The sequence below is a fragment of the Syzygium oleosum genome, unplaced genomic scaffold, assembly GCF_021117445.2.
Source record: "Syzygium oleosum isolate NSW1041296 unplaced genomic scaffold, Sole_v2.1 Sole_v2.30, whole genome shotgun sequence".
NCBI classification, from domain to species: Eukaryota; Viridiplantae; Streptophyta; class Magnoliopsida; order Myrtales; family Myrtaceae; genus Syzygium; species Syzygium oleosum.
In genome coordinates, this window is record NW_026607514.1 from 2,110,491 (window position 1) to 2,132,850 (window position 22,360).

The following is a 22,360-nucleotide window of genomic DNA, read 5'->3' on the forward strand; positions in this document are numbered from 1 at the left end:
GACCTCCCTCGTATTGTGTTTTGGGTTATTTTCTTTTGGCCCCTTTTTCCTATTTTAAATTAGGATTTTCGTGGGTCGTTAGATCGTTTTGGGGTTTGAATGTGGGCCGTCGGATCGCACTCGAGTGCGTTGACTTTCTTTTTCTCTCTCTCTCTCTCTCTTTCTCCTCCTCCTTTCCCGCTCACGTTTCCCGTCTATCCTCTCTCTCTCTCTCCTCCCCATGCACACGTCCCCCTCCATCAGCCATGAAGACCTGTCCCCTCCCTCCTCTCTCTCTCTTCCTTTCTTTCTTTTCTTTTCTTTTTCTTCTTCTTCCTCTCTTCCGGCCCCGACTGTTCTGGCTTCCTGCTCTTGCTTCTGCTTCTGCTCGCCCGACCAGCCGCCACCGACTGCCTCTCGCCTTTCGCCTCGCGCCGCCGTAGCCTCGACCGAGCCGCATAGCTGTCCGTCGCCGTGACCGCCTGTCGCCAACCTACCCACGCGGCATGCGAGCAGCAGCTCGCCGCTGCGTCCGCCGCGGCCCGGCGCTGCCCAGTCGCCCGCCGGCCTATCCTCCGCCGCCCAGCCACCCACGACGTCGCCGTGTCATCTCAGGCCGCCGCGCAAGCTCCCCTTTCCCCCTGTTTCTCTCCTCCCCGACGTCTCTCCTATTTCAGCTCCGCCTCGTCCAACCGCCGCGCGCCGCCGTTCCGGCCACCGCTGATGCTCCGTCCGTCCCCACCCAGCTCCCCCAGCAGCTTTGCCGCGCCCAGCAGCCGCCGTGCTCGCCTGGACAGCCCGGGCTACCCCAGCTTAGCCTTGGCTGGACTGTCCCGGCCGTGGCCGAGCCTCCGCCCGGCAAGGCTAGCCGGCCAGCTACGCACGGCTAGCTCAAAGCCGGCCGCTCGAGCATGCCTAGCCGCTGACCCCAAACTCGCCGGCCGGACAGACCTCATTGACCACTCGCCCGGCCATGGCCGAGCCCGTTGCTCGCTCGCCCGGCCGTGGTCGAGCTCGCCTAGCCCGCTGGCCAGCCGTGCCTGAGCCGTCCCAGCTGCTGCCCGTCTCCCATGTGCCCGTGTTCGTGCCCACGTGCTTGCCTGCGTGCCTGGCCCCTCGCCCGATCGTGGCCGAGAGCCCCGGGCCGTGGCCGAGAGTGTACCGAGCCGCGGCCGAGTCGCGCCCTCGCCCGCGCCGAGTCACCGGCGCTCTAACCGGACCATTTCGGGCCTTAGCCAATTTTTTTCTGGCCAAAACCTAGTATGTGACTCCCTAAACTTTACCTAGTACATTGGGTATTAATAGACTTGTTTAGGGGTTATTAGGATTAGATTAGTGGCTAATGGATATGGTTTAATTGTGGGTTGGACATGGCTGATTTGTGGAATCATTTGTGGGGATTTGGAGGCCAATTAGTGGTTGTCCTTGGCTGATAGGATTGCCATGATTATGGACTAATGTCGTGGAGTCGATAGTTGGAATGTGTATTGAAATGTGATGTGTTGGTGATTGTGTGCGTGGCACATAGGAGTGAAATTTGGTACTAAGTGTGGTTGGTTTGTGTTGAGTAGAGGGGGCTGAGTTGATTTATTGTTATTGAAGCTTGAATATGGCGTGGAAATTGATTTAATCACGTGGCGTATGTGATTGTGGCGTATGTGATTGTCCAAAGGTCCTGTGGCGTGTTGACCCGGATAGAGCTCGGATTGATCGGAGGGCTGACTCGTGGGGTGTTGACCCAGGTCGTGTGAAAGTTTATTTTTGAGAGGTTCTGTGGGGTGTTGACCCGGGAAAGCGCCCGGATTGATCGGAGGGTTGACTTGTGGGGTGTTGACCCGGGTCGTGTGAAAGTTTGTTTTTGAAAGGTCCTGTGGGGTGTTGACCCGGGACAGAGCCCGGATTGATCTGAGGGCTGACCTGTGGGGTGTTGACCCGGGTCGTGTAAATGTTTGTTTTTGAAAGGTCTTGTGGGGTTGTTGCCCCGGGACAGAGCCCTGATTGATCGGAGGGCTGACCTGTGGGGTGTTGACTCGGGTCGTGTGAAAGTTGGATGGATGTGCTTGCGTTTTGTGCATGGATGAATTGGGTGAATGTACGTATGTATGGCGTTCGAGTGATTGTGATGTACTTTTGGGATATTATTGCATTATCATGATTTGACTAATGTGCAGCGTGGGCATGTGATTGGATGGCGAGGTAAGTCCATTTATGTGAATTATATATATGTTATCGGTTAGATTGCATGCCGAACTTGTCTGGGTACGCATTAGCCTACGTGAGGTATAGGGTGTCTACTTATTGAGATGTAATCTCATTGCTGTAATGCAAACCATTTTCAGATCCGCGACTGTGATTGATTGGGAGATTCTGCCAAGGTACCTCGGGGATCGAGGACGAGTCAAGTTACTCCGTCTTTTGTATACCCCATTTTTGTGGAGGAGTTAAGCTTACCACCCATTGCCCCTTTTTGATGAAAGTGGTTCTGTTATTTGTGGTATAGCTTGTGGTTGTCTTTTGTGAATGCTATAAGTAACTGTCGAGCATATGTAATGAGTTTTATTGATTTATGCAAGTGTTATCCCTTTGTCGTTGTTATTTGTCTGGGTTGTTTATTTCGCTTCCGCTTGTGTATACTGGTGGGTGTTTCGTTTGGGTCGGCGATGCTTCCTGGGACGTCGCGTTCAATACGACTGTCGAAGGGGTGTCACGAGCCCGTTGGGGTTCGTGGCGTGACACCCCGGTTGATTTGGTATCAGAGCAAGGTTAGCTCGATCCAAGATGGTCGAAGCCTGGAGTGATAAGGAGCGATGACTTTGGGCTAGACAGTTAAGGAGACTTGTATGACATGTGTACCCCAGACTGTTTGATTGTGATTGCTGAGTTATTTTATGCAATACTATGTGAGGTGCAGGTGCGTCACGACTTGAGGTAAGTGCACGAATCATGTTGGTTGAAATTGATTACTATATGTGATTGGCTACCTGCTTAGTGAATTATTGTTGTGATTCACTGCCTAGGGTTTTAGACTGGTATAGTTGGCCTAGGTCTCTAATTCCTGCATGGAATTATAGCAGGTGAGCATTTGTGAGAACCTGTAAGATGAGCAGTCGAGGTCGAGGTAGAGGTCGAGGTAGAGGTCGAGGTCGAGGTCGAGGTCGTGTGGACCCGCAAGCTAGAATGGCAGAGGATCCCAGGGTGGATGAAATCTGGAGGGCGCTTGAGGAAGCAGGATTATTATCGGGTAGACAGACGGGGGAAAGAAGCGCTACTATCACAGCTGCAGCTGCCAGCGAGATTATTGGGAATAATGGAGGTTAGGGGAATAATGTGATTGGTGGAAATCCTGGTCCAATGCGAGTAAATGCAATCAGGCCAATGTCCAAGCTAGTCGAATAGTTTCTGAGGTTGAAACCCCTGAAGTTTGATGGGAGAGGCGATTCTGAGGCTACACCGAGATGGGTGGAAGAGCTAGAAAAGGCTTTCGAAGTGCTGGGGTGCACGGAGGAAGAAAAGGTAACGTTAGCAGTCTATCAACTTCAGGAAAATGCAAGCGATTGGTGGAAAGCCACCAGAGGTCAAGTGTTCCCAGCTGGTACTGCCCCGAATTGGACTATTTTTACCGAGACCTTCAATGGCAAGTATTTCTCAGAAGGTGCCCGAGAACAGAAGTTGGCTGAGTTCATGAAACTTCGCCAGGGTCAGAGGTTGGTGGATCAGTATGAAGCCAAGTTTGCGAGGCTGTCCAAATTTGCCCCCATAATGGTAGAGGACCCAATGGACAAAGCTAGGAGGTTCCGGGATGGGCTGAAGCCAGACCTTCGCAGTCAGATGATCTCATTGAACTTGAGGGGCTATAATGAGATTTATGAAAGGGCTCAGGCAATTGAGCGAGATCAAACGGATCGGGTTGCTACTTCTGGATCGCGGTATGCCCCGGCTAGGGACGACTGTCAATTTGGGAAAAGACCCATGGCAGGAAATAGTCGCTTTGTCCCTCCCATTCGAAGGAATATCGGGAAGCCAAACCGTTACCAAAACGCCCCGTGTAGGCTATGTGGAGGAAGACACGGGAATGGACCTTGCCCAAACAAGGGCATATCGTGTTTCAGATGTGGCGGAATGGGCCATCAGTTCAGGAAATGCCCCAATAACAGACAGGCTGGGTCGCTTGCACTACCGCCGCCGCCGCCCCGGAATGGAAATCAATTTGGAGCTGTCCAGCCAGCTAATCAGGTTAGGCCGCCGATACAACCGTGGCAACCACAAGTAGGACATCAAGCGGGAGTTGCTCCACCGAATAATCAGAATTGGCTACGGGCGTAAGGAAAAGTGTAAGTTGTGGCTGGGAAGGAAGTGGAGGACTTGTCCTGAGGGTTTAAGTATGATGTGTAAGGATATTGGGTGTATTAGAAGTGATTTTTGGAAATTTTAGATTCGAATGGTCGCGTAAGATGTATAATTGCTCATGGTAAATTGACGCAATCAGTTTTTGTATTTTGGAATTACTGATGATATCCTTTGACAAAATTTGGATGAATGAGTTATCGCTTGGAAATTTCGGATTTTGTAAAGAACCAGGGCGATTGTTTTTGGGAGACCGTTGGATTGAAATTGGATGGATTGAGCTTTGTCATTGAGGTGTAGAAAGATAACTATCTTGTGATTAACTCGTTGGTTAAGGAGCCGAGGCTAAAAGACATAGACGTGGTGCACGATTTTCCCAATGTCTTTCCTCAGGAATTGCCGGGATTACCACCTGATAGAGAAATGGAGTTTGTGGTTGCGTTGACCTCAGGAACGGAACCGATTTCGAGAGCACCCTATAGGATGTCGTTGTCAAAATTAAAAGAATTAAAGGTTCAAATGCAGGAGTCGCTGGATAAGGGCTTTATTCGCCCGAATGCGTCTCCATGGGGAGCGTCAGTTTTATTCGTGAGAAAAAAGGACAGGTCGTTAAGATTGTGTATTGACTACAGACAATTGAATCAAGTGACCATTAAGAATAAGTACCCGTTGTCAAGGATAGATGACTTGTTTGATCAGTTACAAGGGGCATCGGTGTTTTCTAAGACCGACTTGAGGGTTGGTTATTACCAATTGGGGATTAAGAAGGAGGATATACCGAAGACGGCATTCAAGACGAGATATGGGCACTATGAGTTTACGGTGATGCCGTTTGGATTCACTAACGCCCCTGCTGCCTTTATGGATTTAATGAATCGGTGTTCAAGGAATTTCTGGATCAGTTTGTAATTGTATTTATAGATGATATCCTGGTATACTCGAAGAGTCCCGCTGAGCATGAGTTACATTTGAAAAAGGTTCTACGGACTTTAAGGGAACATGCACTCTATGCTAAGTTCAGTAAGTGCGAATTCTGGCTTCATCGAGTGGCATTCTTAGGACATGTGGTATACGGAGAAGGAATTGCAGTGGACTCGACGAAGATTGAAGCCGTCACGAATTGGCCGAGACCGACAACAATAACCGAGGTTCGGAGCTTCTTGGGTCTAGCAGGGTATTACAGACGCTTCGTGGAAAGGTTTTCGGCATTAGCGACACCGTTGACGCGGTTACTAAAGAAAGAAACGAGATTTGAATGGACGAATAAGTGAGAAAGGAGTTTCCAGGAGCTAAAATAGAGGTTGACGACCGCGCCAGTGTTGACAATCCCGTCAGGTCCGGGAGGATATGAGATTTATAGTGATGCATTGCTAAGAGGATTGGGATGCGTGCTAATGCAACACGGAAGAGTAGTGGCATACGTATCGCGACAATTGAGACCGCACGAGCTGAATTACTCGACTCACGACTTGGAATTGGCCGCGATTATTTTTGCTCTTAAGATTTGGAGACACTACTTGTGTGGGGAGAAATTTCAGATTTATATAGACCATCAAAGTTTAAGGTACTTATTCTCCCAAAAAGGAATTGAACATGAGACAGCGCCGTTTGATGGAACTTCTTAAGGACTACGACTGCGAGATTATGTATCATCCCGGAAAAGCTAACAAAGTAGTGGATGCACTGAGCCGGAAATCGAGCATCGCGCATATGATGGTCAAGGAATGGACTCTGTTGGAGGGAGTTCGGGATTCGGAATTTAAGTTTGAGGTGAGTCAGGTCTCAAGTCTGCTTGCCGCATTGAGGATTGAACTGGAAATTCAGACTAAGATTAAGGATTTACAATCGACGGACCCGGAGATTCGGAAGATTCTGGGTATGGATGTCACAAAAAGGAAATCGGACTTTCAGGTATCCAAGGATGGGATTCTGAAGTTCCGTGGACGGTTGTGTGTGCCCAATGATGTAGAGTTTAAGGAGGAGATTTTGTCTGAAGCACACCGTAGTAATTATAGTATTCACCCGGGTAGTACGAAGATGTATCAGAACTTGCGACAACATTATTGGTGGATCAGCATGAAAGTGGAAGTAGCCAAGCACGTGGCCAAGTGTTTAACATGTCAGCAAGTGAAGGCGCAACATTGTAAGCCGGGTGGAATGTTGCAGCCATTAGAGATTCCCGAGTGGAAATGGGAACACATCACGATGGATTTTGTAATGGGATTACCGAGAAGTCAAAGGGGTCATGGTTCGATTTGGGTGGTAGTCGACCGATTGACAAAATTAGCACATTTTCTGCCGGTGCGAAAGGACTTCGCCTTAGAAAGGTATACCGAGATTTACGTGCGACAAATAGTCCGTCTGCACGGAGTGCCAGTGGCAATCACTTCAAACTGTGATCCTAAATTTACTGTCGCCTTTTGGAAAAGTCTTCATACGGCATTAGGAACGAAGCTACAGTTTAGCACGGCCTATCATCCCCAAACGGATGGCCAGTCTGAAAGGACGATTCAGACTTTGGAAGACATGCTGTGAGCGTGTGTATTGGATTTTAAAGGTAGTTGCGAGGAACAGTTGCATTTGGTTGAATTTGCCTACAACAATAGCTACCAGTAGAGTATCAGAATGACACCATTTGAAGCGCTATATGGCAGAGCTTGCAGAACATCGGTTTGTTAGGATGAAGTTGGTGAGAGGAGGATCACGGGTCCCGAGTTGGTTCAGCAGTCAGTCGAAACGGTCAAGGTGATTCGGGACAGGCTTAAGACCGCTCAGAGCCGCCAAAAGAATTATGCGGACCGGAGACGTAGGCTTTTGGAATTTCAAGTAGGGGACCACGTGTTCCTTAAAGTGTCGCCGATGAGAGGATTGTCACGGTTCGGCAAGAAAGGAAAGTTGAGCCAGAGGTACGTGGGCCCATTTGAGGTCTTAGAGAGAATTGGCACCTTGGCTTATCGTCTCGCGCTACCGCCGAATTTATCCCAAGTGCACAATGTGTTCCACGTGTCTATGCTAAGGAAGTATGAACCGAACCCGACCCACATGCTAAATTATGAAGAAATAGACGTGGACGACAGAGTGTCGTACGTGGAAAAGCCAGTAAGGATCGAGGATAAAATGGAACGTGTGTTGCGGAACAAGACAATTCTGATGGTTAAGGTGATTTGGGAGCACCATGGAACCGAAGGTGCGACGTGAGAAAGCGAAGAGTTGATGCGACACTAATACCCCCATTTGTTTGAATAGTTGGGTTGGATTGTAAATTTCGAGGACGAAATTTTTGTAAGGGGGGAAGAGTTGTGACGTTCCGAATTTCGGCCCATTTTTTGGATTTATAAAACATGTAATTCGTCAGTGTGCTTATAGTAAAATCTCGCCCGGGAACTGATCACTCTCGGTTATTGTTTTTTATTTAATATTTAGATTTCGCTAGAATCGCACTCGATCGAATTTGGCCGTTACTTAGAGCCCAAACTTTGGTGTCAAATTTCTCGGAGTTCAGGGACGAATTTAATTGGACGGTGTCGATATTATTGTGGCCAGCCTCGATATTGCCCGGGATATGTGGAAAGTGAAATTTCGACCGGGTGCGGATTTGGACTAGTAGACCTCTCTCGTAGTGTGTTTTGGGTTATTTTCTTTTAGTCCCTTTTTCCTATTTTTAATTAGCATTTTCGTGGGCCGTTAGATCGTTTTGGGGTTTGAATGTGGGCCGTCGGATCGCACTCGAGTGCGTTGACTTTCTTTTTCTCTCTCTCTCTCTTTCTCCTCCTCCTTTCCCGCTCACGTTTCCCGTCTGTCCTCTCTCTCTCTCTCTCTCTGCTCCCCATGCACACGTCCCCTCCCCCATCAGCCATGCATACCTGTCCCCTCCCTCATCTCTCTCTTCCTTTCTTTCTTTTCTTTTCTTTTTCTTCTTCTTACCTTCTTCTTCTTCTTCCTCTCTTCCGGCCCCGACTGTTCTGGCTTCCTGCTCCTGCTTCTGCTTCTGCTCGCCCGACCAGCCACCGTCGATCGCCCCTCGCCGTCCGCCTCGCGTAGCCGTCGCCCTCGCCACCTGTTGCTGGCCTGCTCGCGCGGCACGCGAGCAGCAGCTTGCCGCTGCATCCGACCGCCGGCCTATCCTCCGTCGCCCAGCCACTCGCGACGTCGCCGTGTCACCTCAGGCCGCCGCGCAAACTCCCCTTTCCCCCTGTTTCTCTCCTCCCCAACGTCTTCCCTGTTTCGGCTCCGCCTTGTCCAGCCGCCACGCGTCGCCATTCCGGCCACTGCCGCCGTTCCGGCCACCGCCGTTGCTCCGTCCGCCCCCGCCCAGCTCCCCCAGCAGCTCCGCCGTGACCAGTAGCCACCGTGCTCGCCTAGATAGCCCGCGCCACCCCAGCTCAGCCTTGGCCGGACTGTCCTAGCCGTTGTCGAGCCTTCACCGCCTGGCTAGCCGGCCAGCCAGCTCGCCGGTCGGCCAGGCCAGTCAGCTGAGCATGCCTGGCCGCCAGCCCCAGCTCGCCGGTCAGACAGCCCAGCCACTCGCCCGGCTGTGGCCGAGCCCGTTGCCCGCTCACCCGGCCGTGGCCAAACCCGTTGCCCGAGCGTCCCGGGCCATGGTCGAGCTCGCCTAGCCCGCTGCCCAGCCGTGCCCGAGCCGTCCAAGCTGCTGCCCGTCTTCGCCGTGCCCGTGCCTGCGTGCTTGCCCGCGCGCCTGGCTGCTCGCCCGGTCGTGGCCGAGAGCCTCGGGCCGTGGCCGAGAGTGTGCCTAGCCGCGGCCGAGAGTGTGCCTAGCCGCGGCCGAGTCGCGTGCCCGTCGCGCCCTCGCCCGCGCCGAGTCACTGCCGCTCCGACCGGGCCATTTCGGGCCTTAGCCAATTTTTCCCGGGCCAAAACCTAGTAAGTGACTCCCTAAACCTTACCTAGTATATTTGGTATTAATAGACTTGTTTAGGGGTTATTAGGATTAGTTTAGTGGCTAATGGATATGGTTGAATTGTGGGTTGGACATGGCTGATTTGTGGAATCATTTGTGGGGATTTGGAGGCCAATTAGTGGCTGTACTTGGCTGATAGGATTGCTATGATTATGGACTAATGTCGTGGAGTCGATAGTTGGAATGTGTATTGAAATGTGATATGTTGGTGATTGTGTGCGTGACCGGTTCATCGTGGCACATGGGAGTGAAATTTGGTATTAAGTGTGGTTGGTTTGTGTTGAGTAGGGGGGCTGAGTTGATTTAATGTTATTAAAGCTTGAATATGGCGTGGAAATTGATTGAATCGCGTGACGTATGTGATTGTCCAAAGGTCCTGTGGGGTGTTGACCCGGGACAGAGCTCGGATTGATTGGAGGGCTGATCTGTGGGGTGTTGATCCGGGTCGTATGAAAGTTTGTTTTTGAAAGGTCCTGTGGGGTGTTGACTCGGGAAAGAGCCCAGATTGATCGGAGGGCTGACCTGTGGGGTGTTGACCCGGGTCGTGTGAAAGTTTGTTTTTGAAAGGTCCTGTGGGGTGTTGACCCGGGACAGAGCCCGAATTGATCGGAGGGCTGATCTGTGGGGTGTTGACCCGGGTCGTGTCGTATGTGATTGTCCAAAGGTTCTGTGGGGTGTTGACCCGGGACAGAGCTTGGATTGATCGGAGGGTTGACCTGTGGGGTGTTGACCCGGGTCGTGTGAAAGTTTGTTTTCGAAAGGTCCTATGGGGTGTTGACCCGGGATAGAGCCCGGATTGATCGGAGGGCTGACCTGTGGGGTGTTGATCCGAGTCGTGTGAAAGTTTGTTTTTGAACGGTCCTGTGGGGTGTTGACCTGGGACAGAGCCCGGATTGATCGGAGGGCTGACCTGTGTGGTGTTGACTCGGGTCGTGTGAAAGTTGGATGGATGCGCATGTGTTTTGTGCATGGATGAATTGGGTGAATGTACGTATGTATGGCGTTCGAGTGATTGTGATGTACTTTTGGGATATTATTGCATTATCATGATTTGACTAATGTGCAGCGTGGGCATGTGATTGGATGGCGAGGTAAGTCCATTTATGTGAATTATATATATATATATATATGTTATCGGTTAGATTGCATGCTAAACTTGTCTGGGTACGCATTGGCCTACGTGAGGTATAGGGTGTCTACTTATTGAGATGTAATCTCATTGCTGTAATGCAAACCATTTTCAGATCCGCGACCGTGATTGATTGGGAGACGCCGCCAAGGTACCTTGGGGATCGAGGACGGGTCAAGTTACTCCGTCTTTTGTATGCCCCATTTTTGTAGAGGAGTTAAGCTTACCACCCACTGCCCCTTTTTGATGAAAGTGGTTTTGTTATTTGTGGTATAGCTTGTGGTTGTCTTTTGTGAATGCTGTAAGTAACTGTCAAGCATATGTAATGAGTTTTATTGATTTATGCAAGTGTTATCCCTTTGTCGTTGTTATTTGTCTGGGTTGTTTATTTCGCTTCCGCTTGTGTATACTGATGGGTGTTTCGTTTGGGTCGGCGACGCGTCCTGGGACGTCGCGTTCAATACGACTATCGAAAGGGTGCCGTGAGCCCATTGGGGTTCGGGGCGTGACAACCCAGGAGTGTTGTCTCGATTCCTAGCAACCAAAGTTTCTAAGTTCTGGAACTTGTTTAAGGTAAATTTCTATAGATACCTTTCGGCACCTCTAACTTGAAAGTGTGTTATCTAAGTAGTCATACAATCTTGGTTTCTAAGTTCATGTTGAATTTTTGAGGAGAACTTCTATACTTCTGGTTCTTCAGCCTGACCAAAAGGACGTAAGCGAGACTTGGAAGTTCGCTTTTCATCGCCAGATCGCAACTGGTCTGCTAGTTGAAAAACCAATTATGACTCGTCCTTAGTTTCCTCGTACTTGGACCGTTTGTGTTCGTCATTTTCCTGGAACATTTCTGTCGAAAGCGTACATTGGATCCTTATTAACGTTGCATAACTTACATGGAGGCGGTTTGCTTTTACAGCACAGCAGAATAGTCATGCTATTTACTCTCTCGTGAATTAGTTTTACTCGTGCTAACCCATATTTAATGCATCGACCACAAGGGGTCTAATCCCTTACTCGGGAGGCCAAAACTCAGGCTAACTATCCCCTGACCAGACCGGCTTTAGGTTTGGTCAGTGGGCGTTCAGCACGTTCTTGGTTCATTTCGAGCCTCCCCAAGTCGGTTGCAATGATGTATCCTTATGTGTTTTAGGGTCTATAATAGATTAGTTCTAAAACTAGTTGTGGCCATTTTTATGAAAGTATGTATGTTGAAACGTTTTAAGCAAATTTAATTTCCTAAAATTATTTTAACCCCACGCGGGCGGGCGGGCATGTGACTAGTTCCTATTATATACCAAACATGGGATTGAAAATCGAAACGGAAATGAGTATTTTTATTCCCAGCTAACTCTCTTCAAACAAACCACTCATTACTACTTTTTTTATGGCAAATGATTGAATCGCAAACATAGAAAGATGACAAGGCCCTCAATCCTCATAGAACAGTAAAACCTGAGAAGAATTTATTGCAAGAGAAATAATTGTAGATGTTTCCTACATAAATTTGTGAATCATAACTGATGAATCCATTTCAATAACTGACGACTTCCCTCAATCTATATAAGTTCTCATCTCTGGATCGAATACATCATCAAACAATCAACAATCTCAGAAAATTTCCTAACCCTTCCGTCCCCAAAACACCATCATGGCAGTGCTCAAGAACTTGTCTACTCTCATGACCTTGCTAGTCGTCACCGCCGCATTGCTTCCTAGAGCTACCTTCGCCAAAAACCCTGATTGTGCAAAGGGAATGACTGATGAATGTGGGTCTGCATTCTTTCAGATCATAGTCCTTGCCGACACCTTTGAACCTACCAATGAATGTTGTCGCGAGCTCGTGAAGGCGGGGAAAAACTGCCACAACCAATTCGTGGAGTTGATCCTCTCGACCCACAAGGCGATTAGGGGGACAATATCCGATGTCCACAGGAGGAGCAATGAGATGTGGAACAACTGCGTTGTGGCTGTATCCCCTCCCGAGCCCGCTCGTTGAGAGCTATTCCTATTTTATAGTACACTAAACGTGTAAAATTAAAATGACAAAAAAATTATAATTTTTCTATTGGATCTCCTCAAAGAATTGTCCTATTTTTTGTGCCTCTTAAGCAGAAGTGCAATGGTGGATGAATCATATTTTTAGTGTTCAATGTGCTTAGAAATTTGTGAATTTTTAAAATGATCTGCAAAATACAATCTGCCCTTGAAGTTGTTACCTACTTTTGAGTCTAAAAACATAGTCCCATACAAAACTATAAGAAAATGTCACTTTGTTTCTTATGCTTTTAAAACCTTTTGAAATGAATACCTAAGTGATCAAAAGATCAAACGATGGTTCGAGAATCATATATTCATCTTGCTAATCACATGAATACACAGTTAATGCTAGCCGATCTGGCTATCTATATTGATATATAAAGTAAAGTAATGAGGACTTCTTACTTTCAAGGTTTTTTGAAAAAAAAATCACCAATAGTTGTTTTGTAATACTCTATCAATGGATAAATGTATAAATCAATAATCTTATGTAAATATTACTTTGAATCTTTTTAATCTTGTAAACAACAATAAAAAAATTCAAATCTCGAATATTTCTCTCTTTTATATATGTACGTCCACAATTGCCTCATATTATGTTAGTGATTTCTTTCTTTTCATACGGATAATTCAAATAATTTGTACTAAGAGGATTCGGCAAAATCTTTTAAACGTTAATTATTTGTTCACTCGAGAACGTGTGTGCACCTTTGCTAGTCATACACTATGTAAACTTGACTTTTGAACATTTAAGGAGGTTTTTATTAGTATCAAGAATTGACAAATATGTGGGGCCTAACAACTTATGTAAACAACAATAAAAAAATTCAAATCTCGAATATTTCTCTCTTTTATATATGTACGTCCACAATTGCCTCATATTATGTTAGTGATTTCTTTCTTTTCATACGGATAATTCAAATAATTTGTACTAAGAGGATTCGGCAAAATCTTTTAAACGTTAATTATTTGTTCACTCGAGAACGTGTGTGCACCTTTGCTAGTCATACACTATGTAAACTTGACTTTTGAACATTTAAGGAGGTTTTTATTAGTATCAAGAATTGACAAATATGTGGGGCCTAACAACTTATGTAAAATGAGTTCGTAATAAGTTTGGCCATGTTATTATGCAGGACTAGGTTTAATTTAACCAGCCAAAACGAAACGAATGTATGTTGCTTGGCCCGGAAGATGATGACCACAATTTTTATTATCATTATTATTATTATCGACTTGGCTCCTCTTCATTAATGAAATATATTAATTCACAAGTTTATTAATTTTTAATAAAGAAAAAATAGTCCCGCATTGTGATTCAACATCAACTTGTACATGAAACCAGCATAAGTAGAGCCGGCGCCTCCAATCTTCCCCTTGTCCACACTTTACTAGTTCAACTTTTTGACATTATGATGGCACAAGATGTAAACCAAAATAGGCATCCTTAGGTGAAAAAGGTTCAATTACAACTGCTTCACTCGTTGTCAATAAGAATGACACGCTAGTAGCAAACCAAGGCAGTCCTAATAACTTCAGTGGATCAATAATTCTGGATTTCACCATATCAACATAATCGCCTTTTGCTGCAACATATCCTAGGTCAGGGTGGTCATGCTCCGAGAGCTTCCTTACAACAACAGCTCCCTCAACTCCGGCATTGGAAGCAATGGCATGCACGGGTGTCTTCAATGCATTCAGAATAATCTGGACACTTGATTTGTATTTAATTTGCGATTGCTCACTGCTCTCCGGTAAATAATACAACCATCCTGATTAAACTAATCTTCTGTTCAACAACATTTGCTGCCTTTGCATACGCACTTTGCCCACGAGATGCCATCTTTGAGATGATGAACGACATAACTCCACTCGCAATCACAAGTAGAGGAATCATGGTTAGCTTGACCGGGGTTAATAGCCACCCCTTGATATATGCTATCGCGAGGCCTCCAACAAATGTCGAAAGAGCTGCTTGAACTTCCCCACCTTTTCACCCATGGCATCCTAGATGAGAGCTGTGTCGTTAGACATTCTCTCGACGACCTCTCCGGTGTTAGTCTCTTTGCCAAAGAACGCGACATCTTGTCTCAATATAGTTTGCAAATACAAGCCCCTTATTCTTGCAGCCTCTCGCTCGCTGGTGACCATCCAGCAAGACACCAGAAGAAATGCCGCCGCACCACACCCAATCGCCAGGTAGATAAACTTCAGAAATATTTTTAAGATTCACAACAATCTCAACACAAGCACTCCAAAAGAAATTTCCCTTTCGAGAAAAGAGTTTCTCTGTAACAATCCATCAAGTCCGTATTTGCAAAGTTTTTACCTTGGACACAAGATCTATAATATCACTGATAGCCTGGTTCTAGCCGAATCGTATTGATTAGCCGTCCGAACAATACGGTCATAAGGGGTGGAGAAAGGTCATTCCCAACTGCACCTATTGACCCAACAACCATCAGAGTGTATCAGTAGAATCTGCGAATGAGAACAGCTTGTGGAACGGAACCAAGTTCCCTTTCTCATCTCTCTTGCTCTTGTTGGAGTCCAGCTCATTCTCATTCACGGCGGGGCTCTTTGCCGCCATCGTTGCCACCTCGAGGCTCCTTGATGTGGTGGCTTCATTGGTTCCTGAATCTTGGGTTGCTTCATTTTTAATAACCATGCTACCATACCCGAAACACAGATCTATTATGAAACTTCTAGAAAGAGTCAGCTCACATGTGTCTTCAGGAATCCCAATTATATGCGATCCTGATATGCAGTTTCCACCAACAACTCCTCCTCCATTAGATGCACAAGCACAAATTGCTTGTCCAACAAGCAAAGCATGGTACCCTGAGTCGCTTTGTCTCGGACGAAGGCTTGCAGCAACATTTCTTGTCGTTGAACTCAACACTTCTTGCCATAGTAACATCGTCCTTTGTCACCTTTGGCGCAACAAAACTTTACTCAATCACCACATTATGACCTTTCAAGCCCATAATGACCTTCATAGCATATTCAAGGTCTTCCACACCCTTAAGCATCATAGCACACACCTTGACTCCCAAATTTGATATATTTGGCAACATACTCCTTGTCTAGCTTGCTCTACTCCTTGAGAGTTAGACTTAGATCATAATGACTCTTTTTATCTTCTTGTCAAAATCACTCATTGAGAACTTTAAGATATATTTCCGATATCAAAGGTAACAACTTGCTTGCCTTTCTTATCTCTTACGAGGGGAAGCAACTTCTCTGAATCATAATCGATGAGCTCTTGGATCCAAAATGAAACATACATCCTAGTTCCTAACAAAAGACTGATGCAATATAAACTAACACACAACCTCACAACGTCCCATAAATTCTACATCCAAATATATCATAACCTAAGCTCTGATACCACAAGATGTTACACCCTGAAACCTACCAGGACGAGGGATGACACGGCCGTTTGTCCACCCGAAGGACACGGCCCGAAACCACAACCAAAGAACAAACTCTCAAAAGATCCCCGTTGATATCGCTCTCGCTATAATGGCTACTAACTAAGGAACCTGAAAAGATTGGGGAAAGAGGGGTGAGTAACCACAGCTCAATAAGTAGTGTGTATCTCTTTTAAGAAGATCGAGCAACCACTATGCATCCAGTTGTAAGACCAAACCAAAGCTTATTTAACCCAACTCCAACATATAATAAACGTCAAGATCAAAATACGTTATATACTACTTTAACATAATATTTTCACAATAGAAATGCTCATTTCAATCAATAATATCAAAGTAGAAACCAATGATCCATTCCATTAGCCAATCTCGTCGAAAAACACATGCCAATTGTCCATTCTATTGACTAATCTCATCAAAAAACACATGCCAATGGTTCATTCCATTGGCCAATCTCATGCTCAGAAATCTAACTATGATCACGGATAACGCCCCATGAAAAGGCGATCATGATTCCCCCATTGACAAGATCTCCACCTACTATAAACCAGTGGCTCGGCCCACAAGGATATACTAGACTAGTATGCGTATATCTACAAATCCTCATTTGGTTCATAGAGACACTGAGTATCAAACACTTATCCTCAATGATAACCTCCACAATGCCAAATCCAGAAATTATTTCATAAACTATTTCATAAATCACAATATGGTTCTAAAACCATTTCATAAATCACAATACGTTTCCCAAACTAATCACATAACCTTTCGTAACTCAGTTCATCCGATAGAAATACTTTTTCGTAAAACATTTCTCATATCATTTCATAAACATAATTCACAAATCGATATGTATAATCTTTAATAACATCTTCCATAAAACGTTTCTCAAATCATCTTAAAACTCGTTCCATAAATCAATTCACAACATAATACACATATATTCGTTAACAATATTTTTCTTAAAACCATTCCCAAATCTTTCTCAAATATCAAAATGTAGTAATTGCACGATCTAGGATTTTAAGCAACAAATATGCTTTAGTAACTTGTACGATACTCAAATCTCTATCACTTTCAAAACATGACTTTATAAACTCAAAGAAGAGATAGCAACACTTACCTCGGAAAGCCTACGATCAAATGACAAAGATTACTCGATTCGTCGAACTCGCAATCCTAACAAATAAGCGAGAAACAATGTTAAAATCGAGTAAAACAATACCTCAATTATGACTTAGCTAAACTAGGTTTAGACGCTAACATAATGACTAAAAGGTGCTTGCAAATCGCTCACCAAAAGCGATTACTCAAAGCCGTCCATAGCGCGGAGCTTGAATGCGAAATTTGGTTGTACCATAACTTTCTCTACCAAACTCTGTTCCAAGTGAGCTTATAGTCAAAAGAAAGCCCATTCAGAGCACTAAAAGAACCCCAGCTTGGCTGACCCAAAAGCGGGCCAAAGGCGACGAAAATCGGCATGGAAAGCTGCTGTCGCGTACTGTTCACCCCTCACGGCCAACTTCAAAAATTTATAGCGGGCAAACCGTAAGTCCAAATCAAGTTCCGTAAAATCTCACGGCCCCACAATACCCTAAGCTACCAATTCTATATATATATATACACCACTCGACAACTCAAAAATCAGACTAAGCGGCTTGAATTTCACCAAACTTCAAAATTTGAGCCCTAACCTCAAAAATACTTTGATTAGAAGAACGAGGGGTGCAAGCACTTACTGAGCGTTGCAATACGAAGTCGATTCGGCTTGGTGAGGTCCGTGGCGAGAACCCATCTCTTTCTCTTTCCCTTTCTTACCCTTCTTTCCTCTTTCTTTTTCCCCTTTTTCTTTCCCTTTTCTCTCTTCTTCTTTTCTCTCCCGCGGGTGTCTCGGCCTTTTGTCTTTAAAAGCTGAAGGCTACCACTTTTGCTTCTCATTTTTCCTTTTCTTTTTCTTCTTGTGGGTCCCACCATTTTCTTTTTGACTTGGTCAAAAATCTCAAATATTACAACCCAGATCTGGGCAGGGCCAGCCTCATCATGGAAGCAACTGGGAGGGGATTGGATCATACCGAGGTGGTACCACTATTGTAAAGCATGAGGTAGCAGTGATAGTAAGGCAACAAGAAAGACCAACAACAGTATTAGACAAAATAAGTCCACCTTCCAGTTGAGCCATCAAGCCCTAGATGGGAAAAAGGAAAAGGAAAAGATGATGGAGGATTCTTAATTCAATTCAAATAGAATCGAAACAAGGAAGGGGCACTAGCGAATGAACTCACTCTCGGGAGAGGAGAGGGATGATCTCGAAGAGGACGAGCTGGAGGAGACTGCAAGAGAAGGCGAAGACGATGTTGAACATGATTAAGACGAGGACCCTCTTCTCTTTGTACTCCTTGTGCAGACATCAGTTTAGGAACCAGAGCCCCACCCAGCCGAGCAATAGCACCGATCCCACCGCCAACCCCGCCCATATCGCCCAACCCCAACCCATCTCTCTTTCCACACTCAATTCGAAACTCCTCTTCTTGATCAAATCTGCATTCCACTTTCATTGGGATCTTTCCACACTCAATTCTGTTGGTCCCGATTTCATCTACTCGTCGCGGGCGAGGGCCATGACACCTTCGCAGACCGCCAATTTATTACAAGTCGATTAGAAACTCAAGTTGTCACGCCCCGAACCCCAACGGGCTCGCGACACCCCTTCGACGGTCGTATTGAACGCGACGTCCCAGGACGCGTTGCCGACCCAAACGAAACACTCGAAGACAAACGCAAGCGGAAGCAGAAATCAAACAATCCAGACAATAAACAATGACAAGAGGGTAGTACTTGCACAAATCAATAAACTCATCTCATTAGCTTGAGACCATAAAATTCATACATTAGGCTTCTAGTGTTAGTATCCACCTTTATCATCAAAAAGAGACAGGTGGTAGGGTAGACTACTGAATACACAAAAATGGCTCTACCAAAAAGGCTTCTAGGCCCTAGCACCCAAACCCTCCTACGGTGCCCAATCCGAATCGGACCCTGAAGACTCCGACTCAGTATCAGAGTTGATCTCGATCGGCTCATCCTCATGCTTGGACTCCATAGGCTCCTCCTCGGGCTCAGGCTCCATGGGCTCCTCCTCGGGCTCGGGCTCCATGGGCTCCTCCTCGGGCTCGGGCTTCATGAGCTCCTCCTCGGGCTCGGGTTCTGGGCCAGGGTTCTCTGGTGGGTCATCGAGGTCCGTCACCTCACCATCGGGAGTAAACTTGTCCCAGGGCTCTCAATTCACCGCATCCTCACTACCATTCTGTAGCCCCTCAAATCCATGGATTGGCCCAGTAGTCTCCAACTCGACACTGTGAAACTAGGCCAAGTAGGTGTGGCGCTGTAAATCCTCTAACCCCATATCTACCCAGACTGTTGTAAGATGCCTAATGTAAGTCTGATCAGGGACTACCGGATATTCGGTCTCCTCATGCACCGTGTGCATGGGGACCCCAAAACGCCGAGGCAGCGGCATGATTAAGGACGGGGTCGGGGATCTGAAATGGTTTGCACTACAGCAATAAGAATAAATCTCAATAAGCAGACAACCTATATCCCACCTAGGCCAATGCATACCCAGACTAGTCTAACATGCGATCTAACGGTCAACACATACGAATCCACACAAACATACTTACCTCGCCTTAAATCAAGTGCCAACTCTGCATATTAGTTAAATCACCATAATGCGATAATAATTCAAGAATGTAACATAAACACTCAAGCACCATAATCACGTACATTCACCCAATTCAACCAAGCACAATTCACATGCGTGTCCAACCACTTTCCACGACCTGCGTCAACACGCCTCAGGTCAAGCCCTCTGATGAATCCGGGCTCAGTCCCGCGTAACCATGCCTTATGATAACTCTATAAAAATAGAGTTATTTTATCTACTCTAGGCAATAAATAATGCAATATTTGTTAGAATATATTTGGATTTCCTTTTATTTACTTAATTTTTCCTTGTTTATGCAGAATATTGAGATATGGAGAAAATAAGGAAAATATGGCAAAAAGAAGGAAAGGAATATGCAACCCAGAGAAGAGTTAGAAGGTGGATATCACATTGGGAATTCTGCGATTTCTTCCCTAATTTTATACGAAAAAGAAGCAATTGCCTTGTGAGAGGAGTCTTGGATGTTATCATATAAATAGGATAACTTTGGGGAACATGAAGTTTTTTTTTAGATCGTTTTTGTTTTCAGTGTTCTGAGAGTTTTTCAAGTATTTTGAAGAGAAGACAAAAGTGGTGACAGAATTCTTGTTCTTTGATTCAAGATGTTTGGTTTAATTTCTATTGTCGTTTCTTCTATTATGTTCTAATTTTCTTTGTTAGAGCTACGATGTAGCCTAACCATGATGATATGAATTTCATGCTTTTTATGCTTTGCAAGTAATTTCATTCATGTGAGTTATATATTATTGTGCTTAATGCGTTTAGGTGACTGGCCACCACTTGAATGATCCGATGTGCATGTTTGAGACTGAAAAGTAATAATATGCAATTGCTCCTTATAATATATAACCATGAATTAAATGTGGATAGAAATATACCATGTTATTTGTGTAGCTTTCGGTGATAAGGTGGTCTAAAAGATTCATTGTAAACCGGGAATATTCACAGATTTTAATGCGCTTATGTTTATTTAAATTCACATAGAAATATAGTGAATTGATAAACTGAGTAGGTTTGCTATACCTAGAGATAGGATAGTAAATAGACTAGGGAATTCCGCTATCACATGTTTGATATTGTTCTTGTATGCATAATGATCCGAAATTCATATCTAGTGGTTATGGTGAAATCGGATGCTCTAACATATTTTACCTGATTGATTATCTGCCTTTAGTTTATAAAATTTCGTTTTTAAAAATTTTCAATTTTTATTTGTTCTCAATTATATTTTGATCAGTTAGATAAATTTTAGAATTAGTCCATTTTTAATATTTAATTGGTTTATTATCATCAATCTCTGTGGGACGATACTCTTCTCATCATTATATTACTTGTTCAACACGTTCGTTGACACGTGCAGAATTTTACGAACACCTTAGGACACTTTCCTCGACCTGCGTAACCACGCCTCAGGTCATTACTTGCCTTTCTAGCCACACCCGCATAATCACGCCTCATGTTGGTAGCCCTCCGATCAATCCGGGCTCAATCCCGCATAACCACGCCTCAGGACATTTCTCTCGACCCACGTAACCACGCCTCAGGTCATTTCTTGCCTTTCTAGCCACACCCGCGTAACCATGCCTCAGGTTGGCAGCCCTCCAATCAATCCGGGCTTAGTCCCGCGTAACCACGCCTTAGGACATTCCTCATGCACATGCACCACAACACAATTCGCCATTCTAACACGTCGTACTATTCAATTTCAAATCACGAATTCACCACACTAGCTCACCAATCCGACATTCAAGTCGGCACATTCAAACATCAATTTCACCTACAATTGCCACGACAAACCAGCCATTGAACCCACCAATTCAGCCACTAATTAAGCCACACAATCACCATAATTTAATCCACCAACTAGCCATATTCACAAAACAATCATATTCCAAGCTTGCCACTAAACCGATACTAATCACACCCTAAATAAGTCTAAATAATACCCATTATACTAAGTAGGGTTTAGGAAGTCACTTACCTAAATTTGGCCCGGGTGAATAGTAACGGGCTCGGCGCGGCACGAGCACAGCGGCCGGCAAGGCGCTCAGCACGGCCGGGGCAGCGGCCTAGGAGGACGGGCAACGGCTGGGCGAGCGGCCGGGCTACTCGGCGAGTGGCTGGGCTACTTGGCGAGCTGCTGAGCAACGACGGGCACGGCTCGGGGCAGCGGCCAGGTGAGCTGGGACTCAGCCACGGGCTGGGCAGCGGCCTGGGCTGCTCGGCGAGCAGCTGGGCGCGCGGCAACGGGATCGGCCACAGCCGGGTACTCAGCTTGGTAGGTGGCTGGGCTAGCTGGCGAGCTAGTCGGCATGACAGCGGCGACGAGCGACAGTGACTGGCTCAGCCAAGGTAGCGGCGATGGGCGGTCGGGACAGAGGCAAGCAGTTGGGAGCAGAGGGTGGCGAAGCAAAGGCAGCCGCGTCATCGACGGAGCTGCAAGGGCGACGTCGGCTTGGGGGGAAAGCTGGGTGGTGGTGGCGAGCCGGGGGGAGGGGGGCGACGGTTTTTGGGACGGCGCCGCGCAGCGGCGAGCTGAGCTGGGCGGGTAGTGAGCTGGGCTCGCGGCGGCGACGGGCGGGCGACGGCGCAAGACGGACGGCACGGTGACTGGGCGAGCGGCGGCGGCGGGCGGACGGCCGACGACGGTCGGGTGCGGCGAGCGTCGGTCAGCAGAGAGGAGCAGGAGCAGGAGGGGCGGAAGAGAAGAAGAAGAAGAAGAAGAAGAAGAACGGAAGAAGAAGAAAGAAGAAGAAAAGAAAAGAAAAGAAAAGAAAAAAGGAGGAGAGAGAGAG